This window comes from Sorex araneus, chromosome 3 (assembly GCF_027595985.1).
Source record: "Sorex araneus isolate mSorAra2 chromosome 3, mSorAra2.pri, whole genome shotgun sequence".
NCBI classification, from domain to species: domain Eukaryota; kingdom Metazoa; phylum Chordata; class Mammalia; order Eulipotyphla; family Soricidae; genus Sorex; species Sorex araneus.
The window spans coordinates 46,118,804-46,135,243 of NC_073304.1; the positions used below are offsets into that span (position 1 = coordinate 46,118,804).

Here is a 16,440-nt window from a genome sequence, read left to right on the forward strand (position 1 = left end):
CACACCAGTCATATCAAACATTTGAATACTTCGAAAAGCTTATAGATCAGTTACTTTCATTTGGACTTGTTCAGAGAAAATGGTTATCATAAGTATATACCATATTTGAAAATGTTTTTATTTTATTTTATTAAAGCATCATGATTGAAGCACCAAAGTTTCATAGTTGAGTTTTAGACCTAAAGTGTTCAGTCCTACCACCAGTGTCAACTTCCCTCTCCCAGTGTTCCTGGGTTCATCCCACATCCCTTCCTTTTTTTCCCATCCTACCATGTTGATAAGCACACTTTAAAAAAATATTTTTAGGAAAGTGCCATGATCTGCAAAGTCATTCATAGTTGAGTTTTAGACATACAGTATTCCATTACCAATCCTACCACCAGTGTCAACTTCCTTCTACCACTGTTCCCAGGTTTCTTCCTCTACCCACTCCCCTAATGCTCTGCCTGCCATCCTAACAGACACCTTTTTAAGTTTGGTTGCTAAAGTTTGGGTCTCATTATTTCAATGTTCTTGACTATGTGGTTTGGATATTTAACTCTATTGCTCCTTAACGCAACTGATGTACCTGAATCTCCCATGACCTCTGGTCCCCATTGCTTCAAATCTGTCTCAATATCTTTCCTTCTTTTCCCTATACTCTGGGGCCAGAGGTGATCTAGGCATTCAACCTTTAGACCATCTCATCCCGCATCCAGTTAGTCTAAATACTACATCTGAGTAATATCATCCTTTGACAGGCATATTTTAAAGTTTGGTTGTTGAAGCTTGAATCTCATGATTTCAGTATTATTGACTCTGTGGTTTGGGTATTTTGTTTTATCATTTCTTTACACCACTGATATACCCCAAATCCCTTGACCCCTGTCCTCCATTACTTCCCACCCATCTCTACCCCCTGTGACTTCATTCTTTATCCTTCTTCCTATACTCTGGGTCCAAGGGTGACCTAGGAATCCCCTTTGAAAACATTCATAGATGAGATTTTCATGAGAATCCAAAATTAAGTAAATTTTGGATGGCTTCATGCTAATAAAGAAAAAAAATCTCAAAACTTCAATATATTTAACTGTTACAATCTTGTAAAAATATGGTTAATAGGAAAAGGATGAGAGAAAGGGATACAAACAGAATACAATCCTATTATATTATCATGTTGGTTACACCATAAGTTTATACCCTCAAAGAAAAAATGTTCACCAAAGCAAAGGACAAAACAAAATCAGATACTAGTTTGTGGCTCTACTTTCATATTTCTCCATTCCTCTTAACATCGAAACCCAGTTTTCCAAGGACTATATGAAAACAAATATAGAGGTGGGCCACAGAAGTAACACTAAATAGGGTTACCAGTATCCTTTGACTTTTTTCTCTCTAGCACATAGCTGCTCATAATAGGTAATATACATATATTTTTGAATAGTTTTATGTCAATGGATGTAAATTATAGTAGCCTGGTCTCACCACCCACAAGTTTCCAGTGCAAACTAAGAGCCCTCATTGTTCTGCAATTTGATATGCCCTCCACCCACAAACCCTCAGGTCAGTGGGTACAAATGTGTGAAAGAAGGAGAATTTTTCTTTCTCAATCCACTGCTGAAGATCCTCAAGGGTGAGGTGAGGGTCCATGTCCTATAAATTCTGGAACCTGGAACCTGCCATTATGCAGATACTTAAAAAAAGTAAAAACTTGGAACAAAGGTATGAAACCAGGCAGGGAATTTTATAAAAAAATAAGTGTACCTGAAATGAAATGTAGGTTTTACAATCTTTATGATATGCATAATATTACAGAAGAAAAAACACTGTCTTCATTTATAATCTCTTGGGTAAATTCCATTTCTCAAACTTCATTTTTTCTCCCTGAATTTGGTGAGAATTTGATCACTACAAATATTGTTAACATACAGAAGGTGACATCACATTTGAGGTGGTGCCTCCAAATCCTATCTATGTTCCATATGCCAAGGGACTGTAAAGACACAAATAGGAGAAAGTTTAAAGTGAAGAATCATTATCAACATTTACATTTCTTATTAAGTCTTCTCTTACATAAATTTCTCCTCACTAGCACATCAAATTAAGTTTCCGATTTAAGTCAGAGAAAAATGTCATTTTTAAATGTTTTATTGATATTTTAAAGCCAATGGAAAGTTTAAAATAATTAAAATTTCGAAAGGACATTTTTTTCTTTCTGATTAACTTGTCATTTCATTATCCTAAAAAATAACCAAACAACTAAAGCCATCCTTGCTTGACCACATGCCTTATCCACATACCATCTCACTGGCCCCAGGATTCAACTATATTTACCTTGGTTTTAAAAGTGTTTCTGGAGGTTAGTTAGAAGGAGAAGGAAAGATAACAAATAACCTCTTTGGTTATAACATCCTATATTTGTCCTTCTGACTGTTCACTCAACATATTTTCCAGTTTCAACACAATTGCAGCAAATTGCATAATTTCATCATTCCTTGCTGCTGCATAGTATTTTAACACTGATGGGGGGACTGATCTTGGAATATTGATGACTAAGACTCATCTATCAATAACTTTGCATATCACAATATTTTAATAAAATAAAAAATAAATTAAAAAATTAATTTAATAAGAAAAAGGAACATAATAAAGAAATAACAAATGCCCAAAGGCAATAGAAACTGAGAACTGCTCTTTAGTAGGAAGCTTATCATGGGGGTGGGGATGGGACATTGGGATAGTGGTGGGAGGGAAGTGGACATTGGTGGAGGGTGTGGAGCTGCAATGTTTTGTGCATGAAACCCTACCATTAACAGTATTGTAAATAACAGTGCCTAAAATAATAATTAAAAAATACTGTGTCTGAGCAAGTATTTCTTGAGAAAATTGATGATCAATGGAATGATGACGATGATGTGTCTGAACAAGAAAGTTGGTACAGGAGGTAAGGTACTTGCCTTGCATGAGGCCACTTTCTCTACAACACTAATTAGATCTCCATCACAGCACCTGGTCTCCTAGGAACCACCAGAAGTCAGTCCTGCACTCAGAGAGCCAGCACTAGCCCCTGAGCATTGCAGGTTTGTACAAAAAGCTCAAAATAAAAATAAATAAAAGTGTGTCTAACTGAAAATTAACTTAATTTAAAAATGGTTCCAGAAAATATGTCTCTAAACATGAAATTGTATTGTTACCAAAACCAGTGATCTGTTATGGGCAATAAACCTAATTGCTTTCCAAACTTTTTTATATTTGAACCTTTCATTTATGAATTTTTATAAGTGTAGTGCTAGAATCTGGGCAATTAAAAAAAAAGGTATAACAGCAGAGGTTATATGTTTCCAATGTAAACAATGATTAGAAGAATGTTTCTAAAACACATGGATCGTTTTTTTTTTCTATTTATCATAGATTTAGGTAAAAGAAGTTCTATCACACTGATTACAAAGTTTTGTTTTTAGTCCCAGGATTCTTTAATTCAACACTTGAGCCTAATTTGGAGAAAAAAATATTTAAGCAGTCTCTAGGAGAAGACTATAGAACCCACTGTGAAATGCTTTTGCATACATTCCTTAATTAGAATTATACCACCAGTGGTCTCTGAAAATAATTGATCTGTCTGCATTGCATTCTGTATATGCCCTTACATTGTAAAAATGAACACACAACATGGAGTAAGATAAAGGTTAAATAACCAATATTTAATGATTATTTTAATCAAATTTAATTGTACAAAAGTGTGCTGTTTTTGATAAAAGCTTGCTTCAAGTTTTAAAATAACATGCTTCTAACCACTATTAAATGACTCAGCAGTGAAGAATCCTGGTGGGTGGGCACCACAACACCGGAGAATGCTCCGGACACCAAACCAAGCCAATTACACCGGGGTGCCCAAGATGGAGCAGGTGCAGTCTCCCCGTCTTCTCCAGATGGAACCCCAGCAACCATGAGCTTCTACAAACATGACTCCAGTATGTGGGGACCAGGACTAATTCTCCAAACCGACCTTTCCAGATATACAAAAAAAAAAAAATGCTCAGCCTGCATTCTCTCCCTCTCCTAGAGAAGAGAAGAATGATCATCAATGGTAAACGGCAGCTGCAAAAGCAACTCGCAGAACAGTTTTCATGCTCAGGAGATGACCCTCTGACTCCTCTCATGGTTTCCGGTGCTCTACAGGATCAGAGAAACTTCTCTAGTGATGAACTGTAGAGATGATTCCTGAAAGTATATTCTTTGGTCTGAATTCTTGCACATGGTTTACAGTTGCTGTTGTTTGGCAGTTGATGTGGCATCCCAGTTCAAATAACTTGAGCAGTGACTGGAGGTTGTTATCACATGTACTCAAAAACATACGTTCAGGACACACACAGAAATCTCGGACCCGAGCAACTTGCGGCAGAGATGGCCGGGACTTTGCAATAGGCCTTCTCTGCTGGGCCACTCCAGACGGGGGCAGGTACCATCCCACTACTTGCCCTCTTAAGAGCTCCAGCTGTCGTCATTTTATAGAAGCCAGCAAGGAGCACCAGGTATGAGCCCACTGTGATGGTGAATCCCAAGTCTCTCGGGACAGGGGAGGAGTGGGCTGGCCTTCCCCTCACCCCTATGGGATGCAGAGATGATGCCACATCTGCCAACCATCTACTTAAGCTCCTACGTGGCCACGATCCAGAAACACACACAGAAATCTTGGCCAGAGCAACTTGTGGCAGAAATGGCCCGGGATTTTGCAATAAGCCTTCTCTGCTGGGCTGCTCCAGACGTGGGCAGGTGCCGTCCCACCGCTTGCCCTCTAAGAGCTCCAGCAGTCGCCATATTCTAGAAGCCAGCAAGAAGAACCAGCTCCCACGTGGCCATGATCCAGAGACACACGCAGGAATCTCGGACACGAGCAACCTCTTACAGCAATTTCTTCAGACCTTAATTATTAAAATCTTAGAATTCCTAAAGTGCGCACCCCCTTATGTGGCCGTGAGACATCATATTATATCCATGACAAACAATACAAAACACACTGTCTAGCAATTGTATTTTCAGCAGATATAAGGGCAGGTAGGACTAGTCTCAAAATATCGAAGGTAACTAAAGCAGAGAAAGAATACCTTGCAAATTGTCTGCCACACAAGCAGGGGGAGGTATGGAAAATGGGAGGGGAGGGGGGGAATGTTGGGGATTTTGATGGTGGAAAATGTTCACTGGTGAAGGGATAGGTGTTGGATGACCATATGATCAAAGTTCAAACATGAATTTTTTGTTACTGTATCTCATGGTGAATTAATAAAAAATTAAAAAAAACACTATTAAATACTCCACTTAACTATCCTACTAAGTAACTTTGTATTCTAGGCACATTGTTCAACTTTAGCAAGAGTGATTATGAATTTTTAATGTAAAAGCTATGCTCTTTTAAGAGATAATCTCCAAAAAATTATTTTAATGTTTTTTTCATTGTGTAATTGAGTAAAGGAGAAAGTGTCAGATTGCAAATTTTCTTGTTTGTGGAGGTTTGCATTATTGATAGTACTTCAGTTTGAGAAATAATTTCAAATTGAACTGAATATGGAATTGCCATTTTATCTTCTGTCGAAGGCAACAGATCATTTGGCATGTAGAGTATGGACATCAGCATCATCTATCATAATTAAAAATGATTGAGAGTTCCCTTAATGAAAATAAAAAGAGTAATCTATATAAAAATAACATCAATTCCATCCACATATCCTGGATACTCACATGTATCTAAAATTTCATAAATCTCTGACTTCTATGTTAATCTTCTTCATATGATCCTAAGGTAATTGTGTGCTTCTCCAAGCATACCCTACCCTTTCCTAGTTTCATAGAGCAGATACAGTTGACATGAATGAAGATGAGTAATATGAGTGACACAGGGTTTACACTTATTTGATTGCAGAAATTAAACTGAATTTAACCATCACTCCTACCATCTTACCAAAAATTCACCAAACAAATAAATTGTGAAGTTTTAGGAATTGATATTTATTACTGGACCAGTGTAAATGCCATTTTCCCCTTCTTCTTGCAATACAACTTCTTTTTATGACTTTTTCCTCTGTTGTTGTAGTGGTTGGCACTGGAAAAAAAATGCTAACCTAAGTAAAACTAGCAGGGTCTTCCATTGTTGCCTGTATCCCAATTCAAAATGCATAATTTCTCTTTCTATGCTTTATGAGACTTATTTCCTTCTTTCTCCCTCTCATATTTACTAAGTAAAACTATTTAGTTAGAAATATCAGCAATGTGTTAGCATTTGGTTTTGTAGCCCCTTTTGACTCTAACCTGTCAACAAGAATGGGGTCATTAGCAATAAAAGAATTTCTTTTCCCCTGAATAAAATGAATACAGTTGTGATTCTACTGCACTGGTTTGACATGAGAAGTGGCACATTTGAAAATATTTTTTCCAAGTCTCATTAAATATGTTTATGGCTTTTATCCTGCCAGACTATGATATATAATCTATCATTGTTGTGGGCCCTCTGGGTTCTGAGAATGTCTTGAGAGTTGTATTTCATCCCAAATACTTGGGGAAGGGCCTGCAAAAATGCTCATTACTTAAACATGTATAGCTCCTTAAGACAGGTTGGCTCTCTGAGGCATTTGGCAAGTCTTGGATTCTGAGTCCTACGTGCAGCCTTTCTACATACACAGAAGGAGCTTCAGAACTATTGCTATCCCCCCATTCCCTTCTCACACTGTAGAGAAATTAGGGTTTGTTAATTCATCTGCCACAAGAGTGCTGAGGATACCCATGCAGGATCCTCTGTCTTTCCTCCTACCAAAGGGATGTTTGAAATCTTCTGGCATGGATACTTCTTCCATTAAACGTTCTTGTTGCTGCTTCTGCCAGAGTTTGGCAGTCACTGTTGTACTTTCAAGAGTCTCCCACCTCCTAAAATGTCACAGAAGTTTGCTTCCACCTTCCTGAGCAGCAACCTCACTGCCAGCTCCTAAAGAGGATGTTGAAGGCCAAATATTAGCGACAGCTGCTCTGCTCTTCTTATCAACCCCATCTTCTCCCTCTGGTCATGGAAACACTTACTAGAACTAATTCCAATAGACAAACCCACATTTTCTTAGAGCGTTCTCTTCCAGGATTCTCCTGGGCTCATCATAAGTTTCTGGTTCAATGGGCCTACCCGTCAGTGGGCCAAGTATACTTGGACTTTTTGGATTACTAGAGTAAACATAGCTGGTGGGGACATGGGTAGAGAGGAACATATGATCCATATAACTTTAATAGCTGGGATTAATTACCAATATGTTCTTATGTTTGTTGGTTTATTTTCACCACTATTACATAGGTTGATCTTGTCTCAGATATGTTGATTTTTGTTAAACTTAACAAAGAAATGGTACCATGGCAAAAAAAAATATCATTTTTTGTTATAACTCTCATTTTAATTACTCCCAGACTCCTTTTTGCATAACTGGCTGACTGATTCAATGTAAATGTCCAGAAGGGTGGGACGGTTTATAACCATAGAAACAAATACAGGATTTTACCCTAAGCTATGCTGGATGGATAAACAAACATTGGACTAGACAGCTGATACTGTCCTATAGTCTTTGTAACCGTGTTTCTGTTGTGTCCCCCAGACAGATATCCAAAGTTCTCATCCATCTAGCAGATTGGCTTCTTTGTTAGGTCATCATACTGTTTAGAGTTTTTTGAACATTTTATAGACCATATTAAATAGATGGGCTAATGTCAAAATCAATTATTTTTATAACTCAGTCTTGAAAAGTGAAACATTATTTATTATGGTAACTATGAAACAGATGTTGTAATATATGTCCTAATTCAATAAAAAAAGCAGTTATTGCAGTGATTTTATGATTTTTCCCAAGAACACTAGGTTAAATTTAATGTGTCTGGTTCAAAATAAAAATTCACACAAAGCGTGTCAGAGTTAAGTTCAGGTTAGTAAATAAGAAAAATTTGGATCTAAAAGAAATGGGAACATAAAGCATCAGCTGGATGGAAAATGTTTCTCCTTTCTAAACATATGCTTTGGAAAGGCAGAGAATGCTTTACAGTATCCTCCTGAGCAGCAGGGGGACCAGAAATCAGGATGAGCAGCTTTAGAGGCAGCAGAATTCCTATGAATATCCAGGCACAGCTCAGGGTACACACAGGGTCACAAAATACACTTGGAGAGCTGAAATGAGCAGAATACATGAAAAACAAAATCTATCAAGAGAGACTGGCTTTTGACTTAAGTAGCAAAGTAATGATTTATATATGAAGGCCAGCCATGTCATTTCAGCATATACCATTTTGTTAAATGATCTTTACTTACCGATTAGATTCATTGAGGCTGATTTTTGTGAGTGAAGCTAGAAGGGTGTTCATTTTCCATTTCAAAATTATTCTCAGTAAAATTAAAAGCCTTCCTTAGTTTCTGAGTGTTAGAATATATGTGTATATGTACATGTATATTATATATTGGTGCATTGCAAATGAAATCTACCTATAATTTAAACTACATTTGTTAAAAATTCCCCATATTTGCAAAAGCATAGAAAAATACCCAAAGTTTCTGAATCCTTTTTTCTCATTATTAACACCTGTAACCCTTTGTTTAATTGCATGTGGTTTCTTACTGCTATACAAAATATATTTCTGAAAAGTCACATACTTTTATAGACTTGATATAATAAAGGGGGAAGTTCATAAAAGTTTTCAGATTTATTTTTTTTTCTTTTTGGGTCACACCCAGCTATGCACAGGGATTATTCCTGGCTCTGCACTCAGGAATTACCCCTGGTGGTGCTCAGGGGACCATATGAGATGCTGGGAATAGAACCCGGGTCGGCTGCATGCAAGGCAAATGCCCTACCCACTGTGCTATCACTCCAGCCCCAAGTTTTCAGATTCATAATTACATCTGATCATTGGTTTATTTTTCACTGAAGTCAATTTTAGATCACATCATTTTATATGTTTCAGGATTGCTTTTTTGCATCTCTCAAAATTAAATTGTCATACTATCCCCAAAGTCCATATGTCCTGCTATTACCTTCTATTGGAACCCTATACATCTGTACACCCTATGCCTTCCATCTTTGATAACCTGAGTTCTGTGGTCTAAATCCAAGATTTGAATTTGGATTAATTTTGTCAATTTCCTTTCCCCCCTTTATATCCTACACATGCAATGCATGACATAATACATTTTTGGTGTGTTTTATTTTAAGACATATTTCACTTAGTACTAGACCCATAATCTTCCATCAAGTTGTTGCAAATGGTAAGATTTTATCTTTTCTTAGCTGAGTAGTATTCTATTGTGCATATCTAGCATGCTGGGAACTTGGGTTGTTTCCAGACTTTGACTATTGTAGAAATCACTGCTAGGAAAATTGTAGTGATGTAACTTCATTTTCAATTAGTTTTTAAATATTCTTTAGATAGATACCTAGAGGTAGAGTCAATGGATCCTATGATAAATTTATTTTTAGCATATTAAGGACTCTCCATACTGATTTCCAAGAGGATACATCCCACCTATGTATAGTGGTTCCTGTTCCTCTGAAATCTTGGCACCTGTTGGACTGTGTAATTCAAAGTTCTAGCTAAAGGATTTTGTGTTTTAATTTAAATTACTTATTTTCTTTGTTTTAGTTTTGAAGTTTATCAGAACTATGCTTCTTATTATTAGTAGTGATATTTTTAATAAAGCTAAAATGGAAACATACCATATATTTAATATTGTACATTGCTTTTGAGACAAAATGAGGGTGCTAAAATTTAATTGTCTGGGTAGATGGCTATAAAATGATGGCTTGGCATATTAGGTCATTATCTAATGCTCTAAACTCTACATGTAGTATGTTAAAGTCAGTCATAGAATCAACAGTATAATTTATAAAGTAATGATTCTGTGGATGTAACACTAAAAATTTTCAGGAAGCTTTTAAATTTAGGAAACCTTATTTTGAGCTTTTTCCCTGTCTTTAGGAAGTACTGTTCATACAGCAAAAAAAATAATATGGTGTGTAAGTATAAAAACTAAAGAAATTCTATTGCATAGAAATATTCTGTGATGCAAATAGCAACATTAAAGCATATAACCTAAAATCACATCTAGATTTTCTATGATGGGTTAGCAACAATATATAAATAATCAAACTGTGGTGAAAATAAACAATTCCCAAGCATGCTATATACCTAACTGATTCTAACTCCTGTTAGTTTTCAGTTACATGAATGATTTTTTGAGTCCTTCTCAAAGAATTGTTTAAAGATATGAGCCAACAACATCCTAGATCTTCCCCTCTAGGCACTTGCTTGGATTATTATTTTAAAAGGTTTTAGGTACCACAAACATGCTTGATAGAAAAATCATATCAAATTGATTTGGTCTTTGATGATTCTGAAGATGCTCTGAGATATTCTGGTAATGAAGGTCATAGTAAGTACATACTATGACCTTCGTTAATCATGGAGTTATCAAAGCTTTGGCATTCCGGTTAATACATTTTTATTTGGTATCTGCAGTTGAGTGTATTGCTTGTTTCACACTGCAATTTATAATTGATAATAAATATTAGAACACAATGAACATTTGAAGACAATAGCTTTCATGAGATGCTTAGGGAAAAAGAAAAATAGCCTTCTTGTGTAAATAGGAAACTATATCTGTTTTATTCATTCAATAGAATTTATTGAATAATTAATGTACCAAGTTGGATATCCACTTTATTTATTGATTCCTTGTAGGGAGCCATTTTACAAGCCCGGCTCTTATCCTCTAGTCAAGTGGAGGCTTACTTGGGATTTCTGTAAGAAGGTCACCACTGCTGACCTTACTGATCTTATCAGTTCGCCATTCCTCTCACTAGCCAACGCCCATGCCTGATCTGCCCAACGCCCATGCCTGATCTGCATTTTACTATTGTTCCTATGGGGGTCCAAGCATGCATACTGCCCCCTCCCACCAAGAGGTATAAGTATTGTAATTGCTGTGAATAAACTCTCTCTCTCTCTCTCCTCCTCCTTCTGGCTCTGCGTCTGTTCATTCGGTTACGTCCCCTCCTTAGCCCCACGTAGGGTCCTCCCTGCGGGACAGGATGGGACCCCACAATTCCTTGCTTCCACAGAAGCAAATTGTTTTATACCATGCAAGTCTTTTCCATAGATAAGAGAAACTACTCAAAGTATAAGTTACTATTGTTTGGGTGCCTATTTTGTCCTAACATCATTCTCAAATATTACATCTTTATACTCATTTTACAACAGCATTTCAAAAGAGGCTTATTAGTCCTAATTATAGATGTAAATTCAAAGAAGTTATGTCAAAACTCTTCAAGTCTCTCCAATAGTAAGTGATAGAGTAAAAAAGTCAACCTAAAAAGGCTGGACCACTGGGCATTCCCACCAACAGTGAAGGAGAGTCTCTTTCTCCCCACGTCCACCCTTAACACAGGTTGCTTTTGTTCTTTTGCATGTATGCCAATCTCCATGGTGTGAGATGATATCTCATTGTTGTTTTGATCTGCATCTCCCTGATGAATAGTGATGAAGAGCCTTTTTTCAGGTGCCTTTTGGTTATTTGAATTTCTTCTTTGAGAAACTTTCTGTTCATTTCATCAACCCATTTTCTTATGGGATTGGATATTTTTTTCTTGTAGAGCTCAATAAGTGCCTTGTATACCTTTGATATTCACCCCTTATTAGAAGGGTGTTGGGTGAATTTCCTTTCCCATTCCATAGTCTGTCTTTGTATCCTAGTCACTATTTCTTTTGAGATGCAGAAGCTTCTTAAGATAGTTTCATTTGTTTATCTTTGCTTCCACTTGCTTGGTCACTTTCTTAATTGTCATAGGATAAAGGAAATTTCATCTAATCTAGTTTTTGTGAAAATTGAGCTTTTAACATGACTTCATGCTAATGTTTGACCCATCTCCTAATACTCCAAGTTCACAGGAAAGAGGCAGAAGGAAGGCCATGTGCCAGTTTTTCATGAGCCACATTCATTACACATCACAGAAAAGTAATTACTACTAATAATGTATTTACTATATATAGACTTTAATAATATTTTATAATTGCTAGTTTACTATACATTAGTGATTAAATTTATATTTGTTGCTAAGAAATCATTTGAAGTCCAACATTTCTTGGAGATTTGGGGAAGTATGTATAAAACTGCTCATCCAAAGAATTATGAAGATCCAGGGAATCACTCTCTTGAATCCTAAAGGGTACTATCTATAAGTTTTTTAAGTAATGTTTTTCACTATCTGGTTCCACACCTGGATCTATGAATCTTGCACTGAGAACAAAAACTTGCACAAATTTTTACAGATGAAAAAAATCACAGAAGATGAAATCATTAAAATATGTGATAAACTTGTATACATATGCAAATATATACACACACATAGAATTATATATGAGTATAAATAAATCTACGTGTGTAAAGTAACAATAATGAACTAGGGGCAAAAATACTCAGTTCATAAAATACATTTGAAAGAATTATAAATGGGAATAGAATTTTTGTTCATGGGATAGGAAAAGAATAAATTATAAATTTTGATTCAGGGTCTTAACTGGATAGCTTATATGCCAATACAATAGAACATCAGAGCATAGCCAACTATAGAAATTCAGGAAAAAGCTTGGGTATTAGGCAGTATATTGCAGAAATAAAAAAGTACTTAGGAGGTAGAAATGGTTTCAGTTAAAACCCTTAGGTTAGGGTAGGGGAAGAAGAGAGGGAAACAAAACTTTAAGGAAACAATGAAGCATTAGGGAAAAAACAAAGACAAAAAAAATATCTTCATTGATATCCATAAGAAACTAGAGATGTCTAGACATAAAATAAGGAGGAAATTAACAAGATAGAATACAACTTATATTTATAATTATGGGATCACACACAATCCAATCTCTGCTTTAGAATCCACTGGAAATTATTTTATGGTATTAATGATGAGGAACAAATAATGGATACTTTTCTAGAAATATATTGGATGGTAAAAAAGACAGCAAGTTGTTATTCTTTAAAAATGACTATAAATAGATAAGTTTCAGAGTTTGGTTAAAGGGTTGTTAAACTTTAATATATTTATGACATCAGGGTTCATTTTTTTACTTATCATCATTTTACTTGCTTGGTTTTTCATTGATTAGTTGCTGCTCATAGTTACCGTTAGAGGCATTTTAAAGGCATTAGATTCCATAGTCACTAGGAAAATAAACATAATAAACAATTGTAAAGTCACCTATCACTTGTATCACTTGTCGTCCCATTGATCTTTGATTTGCTTGAGTGGGCACCAGTAACGTTGCCATTTGTCCCTGTTGCATGCTAGTGCAGCCCAATGATATCTGCTTGCTCCAGGAACAGGAAGAGCCTCAAACCGTTCATTCAGGGATTTGACGAAGAAATCTGACCATCCAGTTGGTAGGCGACCACGAGGTTTTCTGATGTCCCGTGGAATCCAGTCGGCAACAGCTCTAGTCCAGCAGTCTTCTCTGAATCGCATTACATGACTGGCCCATCTGATTTTTGATGCCTTGGCAAACGAGACACCATCCCTAATTCTTGACCGTCGACGGAGGTCAGAACTCCGGATTCCTTCTCTCACTTGAGTGAGATGTGATACTGCTAGAATAGCTCTTTCAATTCCTTTTTGGGATACCCTAATAGTATTCTCATCCTGTTTGTGTAGGGCCTAGGTCTCTGAGGCGTATGTTAGTGCAGGAAAAATGGTGGAATCAAAAAGATGTGCCCGGAGTCAGAGGTTCTTCGTCCTCTTAACCACTTCTTTGACGCTCTTGAAGACATTCCACGCTGCTCTCTTCCTCCTGTGCAGTTCTGGCGCCACATCATTCCTCATGTTGATTTCTTGACCCAAGTACACATAGCTACTGCATTTGGAGATGTTCATTCTATTGAGAGCAAAAGGAGCTTCAGGGACTAGTTCATTTTTCATGAACATCATTTTGTTGAGATTCAGCTGCAATCCGACCTTTCCACACTCGTGGTCGAAGTCGGCCAGCATTTGTGCCGCTTGGCTAATGTTTGGCATTATAAGAACAATGTCATCAGTGAAGTGGAGGTGGTGTAATTGCCGACCATCTATCTTCACTCCCATTCCTTCCCATTCCAGTCGTCACTTGATGTTCTCGAGGGTGGCACTGAAGACTTTCGGTGAAATGGTATCACCCTGCTGCACCCCTCTCTTTACATCAATGATCACTTCCTTGTAGAATGGTGAGATCCTGGTGGTGAATCCACAACACAGCTCGAGGAGGATTTTGATATACTGAGTTTGAATGCCCTGTTTGGCTAGGGCTTCGATGACCACTTCGCTCTCAACAGAATCGAAGGCCTTCTTTAAGTCGATGAACTTTAGACAGAGCAGCATCTTGAACTCTCGCAAAGCTTCAATGAGTTTGGTCACTGTGTGGATATGATCTATTGTGTTGAATCCCCTTAGGAACCCGACTTGCTCACATGGTTGTCCTTCATCTAGTGTTCTGCCTAGTCTATTCAGGATGACACAAGTGAACAACTTGTAGACGACAGATAGCAGGCAGATTGGGCGATAGTTGCTGATGTCATGGATGTCTCCCTTCTTGTACAACAGAACGGTCTTACTGGTTTTCCACTGAGACGGAACCTTGCATTCATATAGGTAGCATGTAAAGAGCCGAGCCAGTGTATTGATGAGTACTGGTGGCAGATTCTTCAGGTGTTCAGGTCTGACCTTGTCCGGACCAGGTGCTGTACCATCTTTACCAGCGAAATGGCGTGTCGGATTTTGTAAGGGAGGACGTTGGGAACGACATATCCATCCTGCGGAATTTGTATGTGGGCAGGTGGACATGGCTGTCAAAGAGATCCAAGTAGAAGTTGTCAATAATCCTCTCCATTGCCTTTCTGGACGATGTGATAGATCCATCAGGACATCAGAGGGCAGTTATCTTGGTCTTGTAGTTGGCAAAGAATAGGTGAGTGTTGCAAATACTTTTCCTGGCTTCTGCCACATTGGTCAACACTGCTGCTTTTCTCTCTTTGAGGTCTTCCTTTATAGAATCTCTGCACAGCTTTGCAAGCTCGGACGTTAGCTTATGGTTGCCTGAAGCTCACACCAAGTCACGTTGATGAATGACCTCGAGAGCTTTGGAAGACAGGCATCTGATTGTGGCTTTCTCACTCTCGGCATTCATCGCACAGTTATGGAGGTGCTGAACCAGTTGATCGTACTCCTCGTTGATGTTGTCAAGGACAGCATCTTCCCACATTGCTGCAATAGTGCCAAAGAGCTCCCAGTTGGTGGTCATTCTGGGAGTTGCCTTCTTAAACTTAAATTTTGCAGACCTTTCTCCCTGCTCTGTGAAGTAAAATTTTGCACGAAGGAGACGGTGGTCTGATCCGTTTGGAATTTTGGGACAACAGTGACATCGGTCAGGCAAAGTCGTCTGATTGAATATGATGTGGTCGATTTCATTGTGGAACTGTCCACCGGGAGATTCCCATGTCCAACGTTTAGATTTGGCCTTCTGGAACTGTGAGTTACCATGGATGGTCTTGGTCAACATGATGTATTCAGACAGTCTCTCACTCTGATCGTTCCATTCTAGGCCATGGATCTCAATGTGGAGTTCTTCAGGCGACCTTCTTGGACCTATCTTGGCATTAAAATCACCAACAATGATCTTGTAGACAGTGTAGTCTTCTTTATAGAACTTCTCAAGCTCCGTATAGAACTTCTCAATTTCTTCTTTATCATAGTTGTATGTTGGTGTGTAGACAATGAAGATAGAAACTGCAGGCAGTGAGCCACATCTATTCAAGCATAATCGTCTGATTCGGTTTGTTAGGCATTTGAATGAATCAATGCTCATGGCCAAGTTCGTGTTTAGAAGGACACCGACACCACGGACACCTCTGTTGTCACATGTTCTGAGGAACAATTCTTCTCCAGTATCAAAAATGGCATGATGTGATTGATGTCTTCTTGTTTCAGTCAGACCAATGATGTTGTACTTGATCTTCTGTGCTTGCACCATCAGGTCCTTGATGGATGCTTCTGATGCCAACGTACATGTGTTGAAAGTACAGACAATCATTTTGGCAGTCTAGTTTGTCCCTGACATTTTTTCAGAGGCCAATTGTTGTTACTGTTGTTGGCATATCGAATATGCCACAGGTAGCTTGCTAGGCTCTGCTGCGTGGGCGGGATACTCTCAGTAGCTTGCCAGGCTCTCTGAGATGGATGGAGGCTTTTAGGGTGGCCTCAATCGCCCTTAGAGCTGTTGCCATGGTTAACACCATATTTGAACCCCATCAAATATGGTGCAGGAATAATGGGTATTTGTTGGGGATGGACTGAGCTATCAGGGCGAGCCATGTAGACTGAACTACAGACAGGAACATTTTCCCCCTTCAAGCTACCTTCAGAAAATAATTTCAGT

The 16,440-nt window shown here is 37.8% G+C and overlaps 2 pseudogenes; both read right to left on the minus strand.

Annotated features, from left to right (window-relative positions):
* The window catches only part of LOC129403455 (uncharacterized), a 57,837-nt pseudogene extending 41,742 nt beyond the window's left edge, over positions 1-16,095 (minus strand).
* Positions 4,015-4,216, minus strand: LOC129403759 (small nucleolar RNA U3; annotated as a pseudogene).
* Positions 16,096-16,440: the final 345 nt, after the last annotated feature.